At 38.7% G+C, this 12,680-nt stretch overlaps 1 non-coding gene across 1 annotated transcript; it reads left to right on the top strand.

The window, feature by feature from the left end:
• The first annotated feature begins 5,259 nt into the window (after positions 1-5,259).
• On the top strand, positions 5,260-5,366 carry LOC141624537 (small nucleolar RNA R71). Its single transcript, XR_012534348.1, has one exon. It is a non-coding gene; the product is annotated as a small nucleolar RNA R71 (small nucleolar RNA).
• The last annotated feature ends 7,314 nt before the right edge of the window (positions 5,367-12,680 follow it).

Raw genomic sequence — 12,680 nt, 5'->3', positions numbered from 1 at the left:
CATGAGGTAGGATGCCTTCTTGCAAGGCAAGGTGGGTCTTGCCAAAATGGCGACACATCCAAACATTAAGCACACAAAATCAAATAATGGATGCATATACAAAAGGAATAGCCACTTCCTCATCAAGTGGAGGAGGCACTAAAGTGGAACAAATTTAAGAGCATATAATCCTTCACAAATACTAGTTCAACAAATTACTAAGGCTAAGAGGATGGCACTAAATCACCTCCAAATGGTGTTAAACTAGACTACTTTCGTCCTCAATTTCCAAATGCTTTCGTCAAGAGCGATCAGATGGTATGGAATGATGATCCCTATGATTCTAGTAGCATATGACATGACAAGTCTCGAATTCTCTACAAAAGTAAAGGTCATGGATCGTCCCAAGCTCGACAAAGTGGCTTGACAAAATGGCTTTTTGGGAATGAAATGCTCAAATCGTTATAAACAAAGGGTGGATATGACTAGTATTCAAAAATTGACCTCTTTTAACTTTCACATTTCAAAAATTTAAGATGGGGTTTGTCCCTTCCGGGCTAGTGTCCTTTGCTTTCGCCAATCGCTTATTAGGCAACCGGTTAACCTCTAGACAATAGCTTTTCGGGGTGATAGTCACTCTGTCTCTGGGCGGTTGAATTCACAACCATGTGGGGGCCCAATTCAATGGATCCCTCTCCAAAGCACATCGAAGTGGTACGCCTCCATCAAAACAACTAAATTTCTCAATATTTCAACATTTCATAACAATTGAGGTTTCCTTGGCAATAAATTACTTCCACATGACAAAATTTTCGAAATAAGCACTTCAAACTTATTGATAGAAAGTATTTTTGGGTTGCCTTACCACAAGGTCAATCAAGGTCACCTAGACAAGTTAACCAAGTCCACATCGCATCACGGGGTTGGAATAGGTGACTCACATGCAAACCTTTGACTAGGCTTTGGGTCATGGGTCAAAAGACACTAGTATGACACAATTTAGGGTGTTTTACAACCATTCTAGTAGGCAAAGGCTTAAGTTGAAAAAGTATTTGTAATGGCTTAGTTGCTCTTGTCAAAGTTCTCAATTAGGCATTTTTCAAAACATTTTATCTAAATGCAACTATATGCCATGATGCAACTATTATATACATCCTAATGCAAGTGATTCTACCAACTAATATGACATATAAACTAAATGCAAGTCCTAAGTTCACATTGTTATACCGCATCAATCAAAATAAAGCCACATAGTCATTAACATAAAGAGGAAAAAGGAGATTGGAAAGATCATACCATGCGGTCTTCAATATCCTCATGTCTCGGATGTGGCGTAGTCGATCAATGTGAACAAGGATAGAACAAACACAATATATAGAATAATATATACAAGACTACACTACAAAAGAAATAAACTTGTTTTTGGTTTTTTAATTTTCAAATTTTTATGATTTTTCGAAATTTTTCAATTTTTTGGATTTTTGAATAAAAGTTAAGTTAGAATTCCCCATCCGCACACTAATATGGGCATTGTCCTCAATGGCCAAAATGATGGGAAATTATGCAAACATGATGCATGATTTCTACACTAAATGCTAGCTACACTAATCTACACTACATGATGCATGGTTTTTTTTTATGACGGAGAGGATAATTTAGATTACCTACCGTTGTGTATGCATTGACTTCCCCAAACCAAGTTAGACATTATTGCTAATGTCCTAAGGATGGGTGTAGTTCATGCACACACTATGCAATGCATGAAACTAATTTGTCATTTTGGATTTTGAAAGGTGGGAACAATAAAATGAGTACACCTCAATGGGACCGAGGTGTGAGTCCTCTATGGTGCTAGGACTACTCCAACAATGATCAAGATAAATAATTAAAACAAAGAAAGAAGTAGAACAAACCTCGAGAGGGTAGGAGCCTCCAAAGCTTGCTAATCTTCCATCATTTCATCACTATCATCATTTTCCTTACTAGAAGTGGTCTCATCACCACTTTCTTCTTCACTTTATTCTTCACCTTTCTCATCATCCTCTTCTCCTTCTTCATTAGCTTCCTCATCAATGTTATCATCAACCTCTTCATTACCGACAACCTCATTATCACCCGAAAGTGATGATTAAACCAAGAAAAGAGTGAAAAATCTTCAATTAGTAGTGTACCCAATCGATTTAAAGATGAAAGGCTTTGCCTTTATGAATTCAAAAATCGACTCAAAGGTTGAAGATTTTATGCTTGGTTTTGATTTTTATTGAAAAAGGAGTGATTGATTTGTTGTTAAAAGGATGGTTTGATTTGATTTTGGTGAATGTTGTTGAGGAATCTTGTTTTTTTGTGATGGAGAGGATGAGGGTTTTGGAGTTATGGGGTTTATGGGTAGTGTCATGAATGAAGAAATGAAGAAATGAATGTGGGAGGGGGTTTATAATAAACCCGAAAAATTTGAAATGCAGGGGGAAGACGGGCGGATTTCCTTCGGGACGCCCGGATTCTGCCTTTTCTGGGTTTCAAAATTCTCGCCTAAAGACGGGCGGATTTGAACAAAGACGGGCGGATTTGAAAATGCGGGACGGGCGTCTTTCAGAGAAGACAGGCGGATTCCTTTACAGGGATTTTTCTTGTTTTCCTCAGCCAAAAAGATGGGCGTCTTTCAGTGAAGACGGACGACTTTTTGAAGACGGGCGAATTCTAATGCAGGACGCCCGGATTTGCTGTCAGTCACAAAATTTCAAAAGTTCAGCTCAGAGGGACGGGCGTCTTCTGCCCAATATGCCCGGATTGCCTGAAGACGGGCGGATTCTCTTGAATCCGCTCAGATTCTACCCCTTTGTACCCGGATTCAGTTCCATCCTTGTATTATGCATATCCCTTGTCATTTTTCATTATTCTTCAAAATCTCGTGTTCTTCATTGTGGGGGCACTACTAAGGCATGGATAGCCTAGGCAATTGCTATCCCCACACTAAGCTAAAGCACTACACATTAATTGAAATCATTAGTCCCTCCCTCACTTCTCTCAAACATGACAATTATCTTGATCAAAGTATAAAAATCCAAAAATAACAAAAATGCAATACAAGAATTGAAATGCGAGTTAGGGAGTTAGAAATATTTACAAATGGTGGTTTAGGGAGGACTCCACCAAACTCTCATTCTTGATGAGATGTCAAGGGGGCATGTCCAAGGTGTTGTTGATGTGCTCAACACCTTGAAAAAGTAATCAAAAGCTTGTTCATTATCGTGATAAAGATCTTCAATAGACCTTGGCCCTTGTTGTCGGTCTTGATCGATGGCATTACCATTGTAAGGATTAAAAATCCCTTCGAATTCGTCGTCCCAAAGACCACAAACTTCATTACGTTGATCATTAAAAATCTCTTGATTTGATGGAGACAACTCTCCCATTTTCTTTTCTTGGCCAATAAGGCCATCTTCTTCATTGCTTGACTTTGGTGAGCTTTGCAAGCTCTCTTTGTTACAATTCACTTGCTCTTTCAATGGAGCATCTTCAATTTTCTTCTTCCATTGGAGTTCCAACTTCTTCCTATCATCCTTCCGGCTATAATGATCAATCATGAAACATGGTTCATGCAATCGGGGAGCTCTCATAGTCTTGTCAAGATTAAAAATTATGCTTTGATCTTCCACTTCTAGAGTGAGCTCACCATGTTTCACATCAATCACCGCACCCGCGGTGTGTAAGAAATGTCTTCCTAGGATGATTGGAATGTTGGAGTCTTCTTCCATATCAACAATGACAAAGTCCACCGGGATGAAAAACTTCCCAATTCGTACGGGAACATCTTCCCATATCCCTAATGGTGTCTTCGTCGATCTATCGGCTATTTGGAGTGTGATATTGGTGCATTTAAGCTCTCCCATCCCCAACCTTTTACTCACCGAGTACGGCATAACACTCACACTAGCCCCTAGATCACATAAGGCTTTGTTGATCGTGGTGTCGCCAATGGTACACGGTAATGAGAAGCTTCCCGGATCCGTTAGTTTTGGAGGTGAACTCCCTTGAAGTATTGCACTACTCACCTTAGTGAAGGCGATAGTCTCAAGCTTCCGGATCGACTTCTTCTTTGTGAGGATGTCTTTCATGTATTTTGCATAGGCCGGCACGTGATTGATTAATTCCATGAAAGGAATCGAGACTTCCAAATTCTTCACAATTTCCATAAACTTTCCAAGTTGGTCATCAAATTTGGGCTTGGCTTGACGACTTGGAAAAGGAAGTCTAATCACAATGGGATTCTTCTCCTTGACCTTGTCTTCATTTTTCTTTGAAATCTCTTCTTTTGATGGTTCTCCATCCTTGGAGTTTTGCACAATTTCACTAGCTTCCACAACTTCATCCTCAACTTGCTTCTTCGGTGCTTCATACCTTGTACCACTTATCAACTGAATGGAACTAACCATTTCATGTCTTTGGGGATTACTTTGAGGTGGTAATTGCCCCTTTTGTCTTTGTGAGCTTGAAGATGCTAGTTGAGTTAATTGGGTTTCCAACATCTTGGTGTGAGCTAGGATGTTGTTGATGGTGGTTTCCTTTGCTTGACTATCTTTTTGCATTTGAGTGAAAAATTCTTGTTGATTCTTTTGCATTTGGAGGACCGCTTTTTGAACATCAAAACCTTGGTCATTTTGGTGATTGTATGGATTTTGATTTTGGTACCCTTGGTTTTGGTTGTAAAAGGGTCTTTGATTTTGGTTTCTCATGGGAGGTGGGGTGTATGTTGTTTGAGGGTTTTGAACATTTTGGCTTTTGTATGAGAGATTTGGATGGAATTTGGTGTTTTCATTGTAATAGTTAGAATAAGGGGTACCACTCTTGTATGCTTGGAAAGCATTCACTTGTTCATTTATTCCCCTACATTCACTTTGGTCATGTCCCAAAGTTCCACAATTCTCACATATCCCACTTGGGATTGATGAAGATGCCGTCATGGCATTAACATGATGCTTCGGTGATTTTGAGGCTTCTTCAAGTCTAGCCATTGCTTTTTCAAACTTCAAATTGATTGTGTCAATGTGAGCACTAAGTTGAGCACCCAATTGAGTAACGAAGTTCACTTCATGCTTTCCTCCTCTAATAGCCTTGCGGGGTCTACTATATTGTGAGTTATGGACCGCCATTTCCTCAATTTTGTTCCATGTTTGATTGTCATCAACTTCGGTGAACATTCCATTTGATCCCATGTTGAGAATGTTCCTTGAATCTTCATATAGACCGTTCCAAAATTGTTGTACCAAGAACCACTCGCTAAGTCCATGATGAGGACATGAGCGACAAATTCCCTTGAACCGCTCCCAAGCTTCATACAAAGATTCTTCATCCCTTTGGTTAAAACCCGTAATTTGAGCTCTTAGCATGTTAGTTTTTTCCGGTGGGTAGAATTTTTTGTAGAAAGCTAGAGCCAATTTTTTCCAAGAATCAATTCTGAGAGTGGCCTTATCAAGGCCCTTCAACCATTGTTTCGCGGTGCCAATTAGAGAAAAACGAAATAAGACCCATTGAATTTGGTCTTGAGTTACACCGGTTTGAGAAATCGCATCACAATAGTCACAAAAGGTTTCCATATGAGAATGAGGGTCTTCACTAGGCATCCCCCCAAATTGGCTCCTTTCGACTAATTGGATAAAGGCGGATTTGGCAATAAAATTTTCGGTTAGATGTTGTGGTGTGGGAGTACCATTGGGTAGGTTCTCCTCGGTGGGTACGGAATGTGATGAAAACTTAGGCATTGTGGGTTGATTTTGTGTTGTATTTTGTGTTGGGTTCTCCTCACCTTCTCTTGCAAAAGGGTTGATGAACTCAATAGTTGGTTGAATATCTAATACCTCACCAATACCTCTCAAATTTCTCCTAGCAAGTCTTCTATTGGTTGTCAAAGTTCTTTCAATTTCACGATCAAAAGGTAACAAATCACCTTGTGACCTTCTAGACATGCAAAATATCAAACAACTCGAAAACAATTAGAACAAACCTTGAGGAGTTTTACTTCCCCAAGGCAAAGAAAGACACAACTAATAACAATATAAGAAAATCTAAATCAAGATAACACCGTCCCCGGCAACGGCGCCATTTTTGGCCGGACACTACTAAATCTTTTCGGTAACTTGTCGTTAGGAGCACCTAGACCAAAACACAATTTATAACTTCACAAACAACTCTACAATTAGTAAAGAGGCAAGTAAAGGTCGGATCCCAAGGGACGGGAATTGAGATGAGATTTCTATTGCAACTAGTGGTGTCTTAGGGGTGTCACAATTTGGGTTGATGTAGAAGGTCACTAAACTAAATAGCAATGAAAGTAAACAAGCAAGATGAATTAAAAGGGTTGTAAACAATTGATAAAAAGAACTAGGGTGTTATGGGGTCATATGGGAATCATGGGAATTGATCATACAAACATGTTCTCAAATTATAAGCAAGCAATTATTGTTGTGATGGATTGAGTTGGGTTATATCTTACAATCCTAGGAAAGTTTGGGTCCCGGAGCCGAATCGATTAGATTGTACAACACCTACAAGTCGACTTAATCTTCCCTACTCAACAACATGCATGGTCTAATGAGACTCGAGTTGGTTTATGTCTTACAAGTCTCATTGAAAAGATAGGTGATGGGTAAAAAATGCAAGGATTCATAGGCTTGCATTTCATCAAATATAACATGTGCATGAGTTGAGATCAAAACAAGCAAGCAAATAAACCATGAAAGCATATTAATTTAAGCATGAATCATTCCCCATGTTGGTTTCCCCTAATTACCCATTAACCCTAGCTAGGTGACTACTCACTCATTATCATGTTGATCATGCTAGCAAGGTTGTCAATCATACCAACAAAGTAAAACATGATGAATAAATGAAAGTAATTAACAATAATTAAAAAGGGATTAAGAGGATTATACCTACTAATGATTCCAATAATAAAGCAAGAATAAAAGAAGTACTTGATGCTTGATTGAGAGGTTGTCAATCTCCCAATGGTAACCCAAATAATCTTCAATTACCCAAAATAAAGGATGAACAAAGGAGAGATTAAGGAAATAAAACTTGTATTAAAACTTGATTAATTGTTGATTACAAAACTAAAGAGAGATTTGATTGATATTAACTACTCTAAGAATTGATAAGAAGAACATGCTATTCTAATTAGACTAATGAGGTATTTATAGTGGAAATTAGGTGGATGCATTAGGGTTAACTAAGGGCTAAACTAGTAATTACACTTTTTAGATTTGAGCAGGGAAACGCCGGTATTTTTCGAAGGAAGGGCATCTTTCTTTGAAGCTTGAAGAAACGGATTTGTGCTGGACTGGAATCCGTGCGTCTTAGGGACGGGACGGCCGGATTTGTGAAGCTCTGCCCGGGCGTCTTCAAGGGAATTCGGGCGTCTTCTGGGCTTGCTGCCTGGGTGTCTTTAGGAGAAGACGGCCGGATTGTGGAGGTGGAGGACGGGCGTCTTCCAGTCAATCCGCACGGATTGCTGGACAGCTTCACTTCTTTCTTCTTTTCTTCCTTTCCTTCATAAAATCCTTGGGGATTTCCTCGGGGATGCAAGGATCTTTCCTCAACATTGCTCATCTACTATAATATGTACAAAGGCCTTCTAATCTTGTCTCTCCTTGATGCTTGGTCATTGAATTCAATCAATTTAGTCTCATTTTGCCATGAAAATGCAAGGTTTGCACTCCTTTCCTACCAAGGACACAAAACCTCAAAGAATATGCAAAATAAAGAACTAAAGACAATAAATGACCCAAATATACACTAAAAAGCATGGGAACAAGGCTAATTCGGGGACTAAATATGCGCTAATTATGGTCACATCAGCAATGCAACTGGACTCCAAGTCCCAAAGCTCATCTCGTCTCCCGCGTGATACCCAAAATAAAACCTGTATACAAACTGCTCCCCATATGATCGGAAATATCATATGGATCAACACAGGCTACCCTCGAAAATAGGGGACAATTACAAACAACTAACATACGTCAGTTTCAATAATATAAATACTTAAACACGACATAAATGTATAAATATGCAACACGACATAGAATACACAAGACACGATTCCTTATTCATGATAATTACACAATTACCTCACCGATACCAGGGACGCACCCACAGTACCACAACCAGTGATGGCACCGCCCACCAAACATCCGGACCGCAGTCCGTAAAAGAGGGTACTCGGGACACACCCGTGGTACTGAGTCTGGGTCCTAACCGAACCCCTTTTAGGCGTCGTGACACCACACGAGCCCCTCCATAACTTAAGCCATTAAAGTGCATGCCTCCCTTGGAGTGGGAAGCTCCAAGAGGTGATCCAAGCGTAAGACGGTCTCCCAACCGCCTTACGTCTCCTTAACAACAACAACTACATCTCCACCTCATTCTCCAACATATACGATAGTTACAATGAATGCAATATGGAACATCATATGCCAATATACAACTCATCACGAGACACATTCCCGTTATGCCATAAATACCAATTTCTCACTTACCCGGACTCTTTGAGTCGTCATAATCCAATACCATGCTAATATGCTTTTCCGACAACACATACGACTCACAACAACTCCAATATCATAATATGATACAAACCGAAACATACCATGAGGACACGAATAATAAGCAGACAAACAATAATTCTTATTACTAAAACCGAGTAGCGTAAACCTACCTTTTAGCATACTCGATAAGCAATCCGAGACAAGCAAGATCCGTCTCACCAAAACCATCTTATCCTACATAATTTACATAATAACTATCACAATAAATCTTTAATTGTAACAACCCGAATTATAAAACAAAGAAAAAATGTATATTAAATGATTTATCAGAGTATAACAACAATAATAGGGTCAAGGTGGTGGAAACACCTGACCAAATCCGAATCGATACTAAAACCAAAACCAAATCTAATACATTATTAAGCTCATATCACACATTCCCCAAGCAAACATCAACCAGTCAGCAAATCACCTGAACAACCTGAGAATGGGTGGTCGACTATCAGTCGGGAGTAACTAGACGCTCTCCAGTCATGTTTACAACAATTGAATATAACCAACAATCATTAACAATTAAAATGCAAAACAGTACACATGTGAGATCATCTATGCTCATGTAACCCAACACAACTTACCATAACTTTACCAACCTTAGACGGACACAATCATGCAAACCTAGACCATATGCAACCACTAGACCATGTACACTTACTACGAAAGTAGCACACGACCCATAACAACTTAAGGCACGATGCTAGCATCAAGCCATAACGAATATGGTAACACATGATCCACAGCAATAGAAGGTATAAAGCTAGCAACAAAGCATAGAAAATAGAGCGAATGCCTGTTAGAGCGTATAACCACTGCCTCTAACTTGCCAGAGCGTATAACCACCGCCTCTAGCTAACGGAGGATATAACCATTGTCTCCATCGGTGTGGAGCGTATAACCACTGCCTCCACGGTACTATGTATAGCGTATAACCACTGCTTATATGTCTAAGACCTGGCCAGACTCTCGGTCCAATAACTGTACACCGAATGACACTCGGGAACCAGAGCATATAACCACTGCCTCTGGCTAGTTCCGAACATAGACCAAAATAAAATCCACATAAATGGGTGGCGTTAGTTCATTCTAATAGTATAACTGACTGTACAAATATGCATGAACAACATCACGACTCAACTTATAGGATAGTATAACTGACTAGCTATCCTACTTATCATATGAACAAGGATACCCAATGACATATGAAAACATACCATTATATAATAACTACTGAACATCACATAACATAGGAAACAAGTATTACCGATCAAAGTTATAGTAACCTTAATCGTATTACCGACTATAGATGTGAGGTTATACTAACCTTGACTATGACTTCGATATATAACACTGAGGTCATACTAACCTCAACCATAACCTTGACACGAAACTCAAAGTTATACTAATTCCAACCATAGCTTTGAGCAATAATCTCAGGGTTACGTTAGTTTCAGCTATAACCTTACCCCGTAGTCCAAAGTTATAGTAGCTTCGGCTATAACCTTGGTTCATATTTCGAAGGTTATACCCCAAACAGCCATAACTTGATTCATAACGTAAAGTTGTACTAGCTTCAGCCATAACTTTGAGTCATATTCTCAAGGTTATACCAACTTCAGCTATAACCATACGTACCACTCTTGGCCGCACAGTCAAGCCACCTCTAGGGTTTCACTCGTGAACCGTAGCCGCATACAAGACACCCATATTAACGCATAAACATTATACGACACGTAGTTAAGACATTAAAATATATACAAACATATGAAACATAATAAATCATGACAATAAACAATCTAACAAGTACCAATTATACAAATCAATCATTAAATCATGTAAATTACATCAACTGCCATAAGCACGATTAAAAGAGAAATACCGACCAACAAAGCCTTGTCTCCAACACGTGTCAACGTCCCCAAAAATTAACTTTAAGGAATACTCGAATCCAAATCCATGAAAGCACCATAAAAGACTATTCTTCTTCTTTACCCATTAAAAAATAAGAGACCTTAAAGGTAGGTCTAAAGGCACATACAAATAATCTCCATAAAAATATTTGGAGATAAATATATTGTAAAGATAAGAGTAAGGATTGTGAAAATATAATTTGTCTTTGAGTTTGGTAGAAGAAAAGATGCACAACAATGGAGTTCAAAGGGAGAAAAGAGATCAAAAGAGAGAAAAGGAGGAGGGAGGCGTGGCATGGTCTCACGCAAAAGAAAAGAGGAAGCAACCCAGTTGCTAGCTTAGGGTTTATTCTTATTTATAAGGAGATTAACTAATGGGCTTTGGATTCATTATCTCATACAATGGATTATCTGATTTCCAATTGGATTGGACCATATTAAAATGCAAGGATAGCTTATAATAAAAAGATAATCATTAAATTAAAATGGTTAAATCGTGTCCAGACATTTTAACCCATCCGAAAGTAGGTCAAGACGAGAATTAATAAAATATAGAATGGAAGCGATAAATATAAAAATTCAAAATACATTATTAAATTCCGAAATAATCAATTTAATAAAATACTTTTATAATAAAATATTATTATAAAATACGGGGTGTTATATTAATACTCTTACCATGTAAAACCCCTTATTATTACCCATTAATCACCCCTAATAATCATAATAATCTCTAATTAACAATTCCCATAAAAACCCCCAAAAGTTAGGCTTAAAATAGAAAAAAGAGGAGAAGGTAGATCTCAACTTACAAGGTAAAAGAAAGAAGGATACGATGTGCACTCTTCTAATCCAAGCTTGAATCCCATGAGGAAGTGTTAAGGGAGGTTTTAGAGAGAAAAGAGAGGATTTAGAGTGATAGAGAGAAAAATGGAAATTAATTAGGGTTAGGTGGATTAGGAGTCACGAGTTGATTATAACGCGGTCTGGTACAGTGCACTCGGTCGAGTGCCAGACCACACGGCGGAGTGCCTCTAACTCGGTCGAGTAATACATGTACTCGGCCGAGTGGCACCTACTCGGTCCACAACCACCTTCACTCGGTCCACTGCACACTCACTAGGTCCAGTCTATGTCATACTTGGTCTAGTGTACGGACATCCCTTTCTCTTGAGTAGCTTCTCGTTAAGCACAAGGGTCCTCTCACGCATCCCGAGGTTCCTTTAGAAGTTTCGAAGGATCTGGGTATTACAATCTCCCCCCCTTAAAATGAACTTCGTCCCCGAAGTTTGCCTCGACTTTCCTTTCACCCCCAATTATTCATGTCTCATTATCGGCTCTCATACACTTCCCTTACTTTCCCGTAATATTCCTATATCCGTATACACTCTTGTTCTCATCATACCATCTCATGCTTGCTATATTACCTTGAATTCCCAATTGTTACATCCACTCCCTCTAAAAGGAACTTTGTCCCAAAGTTCACCGTTCGACTTTCATGATAACACTCTCAATACCTACGTAATAGGATCCATAATTAGTAGCTTCCGGGTTTATCACACTTCTTTGCCAACCTAATTCTCACAGTTGAATCTCATCTAACCATCATGCCGTCTATCCCACTTTTATCATACGGTCCCCCACAAGTTAAAGAATAAGGTCCAAGTCAAAGTTTAACGCTCTAATCTCATAGGCCAATTCTGACTCGTGGTATTAATCTCATGCAACCCTCGTGATATACACATCTGTGTGCGCGTATATATGTAATGAAATTCATATCATTTTGACAAAATATTATTATTTTATAAAGAAAATTGGAAAAATGGCCACATAATACTCGTATTGGGACTCAATTACTCCAATATCCTCAATTTCATATTCATCATGCCACGTGCGTACCGCGTCAAAACCATCACACATGATCACACATGTTCCTCCATCCATCATAAACCCTTCCGTTTATAGAGAACTATCAAACGTCTATCATGCATGTAAGGACCACTATATAACACGTAAATGAAACTCATCACGTAATATGGAAATCTTTACAAAATAATATCATGGTGAATAATATGTATCATACAAGTTATTTTGTCATTTTGTTGTTAAATTAGTCACGTCACATAAATAATTGCAAATTAGGCACATTAAAATGGTAAAACATCAAGTCATATTGTCAAATGTAAACAATTCACAA

The sequence above is a fragment of the Silene latifolia genome, chromosome 1, assembly GCF_048544455.1.
Source record: "Silene latifolia isolate original U9 population chromosome 1, ASM4854445v1, whole genome shotgun sequence".
NCBI classification, from domain to species: Eukaryota; Viridiplantae; Streptophyta; class Magnoliopsida; order Caryophyllales; family Caryophyllaceae; genus Silene; species Silene latifolia.
This window is presented reverse-complemented; position numbering and strand designations above follow the sequence as displayed.